The sequence below is a fragment of the Octopus bimaculoides genome, chromosome 30, assembly GCF_001194135.2.
Source record: "Octopus bimaculoides isolate UCB-OBI-ISO-001 chromosome 30, ASM119413v2, whole genome shotgun sequence".
Taxonomy (NCBI): Eukaryota; Metazoa; Mollusca; class Cephalopoda; order Octopoda; family Octopodidae; genus Octopus; species Octopus bimaculoides.
In genome coordinates this window covers 4,656,285-4,657,050 of record NC_069010.1, presented here as the reverse complement: position 1 = coordinate 4,657,050, position 766 = coordinate 4,656,285, and positions in this window count along the sequence as shown.

Genomic DNA, 766 nt, shown 5'->3' with positions numbered 1-766 from the left:
AAGTACTAGGCTTCCAAAGAATAAGTCCTGGGGTCGATTTGCTCGACTAAAGGCAGTGCTCCAGCATGGCCACAGTCAAAAGACTGAAACAAGTAAAAGAGTAAAAGAGTAAAGGAATTCCAAATCTGTCTGTTTTTTATGTTTTATTTATATTCTTATAATATTAATGTAGGATATAGAATATATAGTATATTCAGTAAAATGAAATGAAGTATTGATTGTCTTATTGAATAAATGAAATATTGAATATTAAATATTAAGTATTGAATATTAAGGGACTAGTATACTTTCTTGCATTTTAGCAATCTTCAAGGTCCCACGCTGTGACAGGAGTGTTATATGTTCAAACCAGCCAGATCTGGTCCAGATGCGAGAAGACTGCTGGTTTGGTCATGTAATGTGTATGGATGAGGACAGCTGCTTAAAGAAGTGCCAATCTCTAATTGTGGAGGGAACGTGTGGAAGGAGTACACCCAGGAAGACATGGGACAAAGTGGTGAGAAAGGATCTTCTCAGAGGCTATAACCTCGTTTTTATAGCTGAACCACTACCAGAACCAGAGAAGAAATATTGAGTTATGGAAACAAGGTCTGGATTCAAAGGGCCTCAGTGTTAATTTAACAAAGACCAAAGTCCTAAGATGTAGGAAAACAAACAAATCACATTTAATAATGATGATGATATATTTATATATACATAAATACATACATACATACATACATATATATATATATATATATATATATATATATATATATATATATAT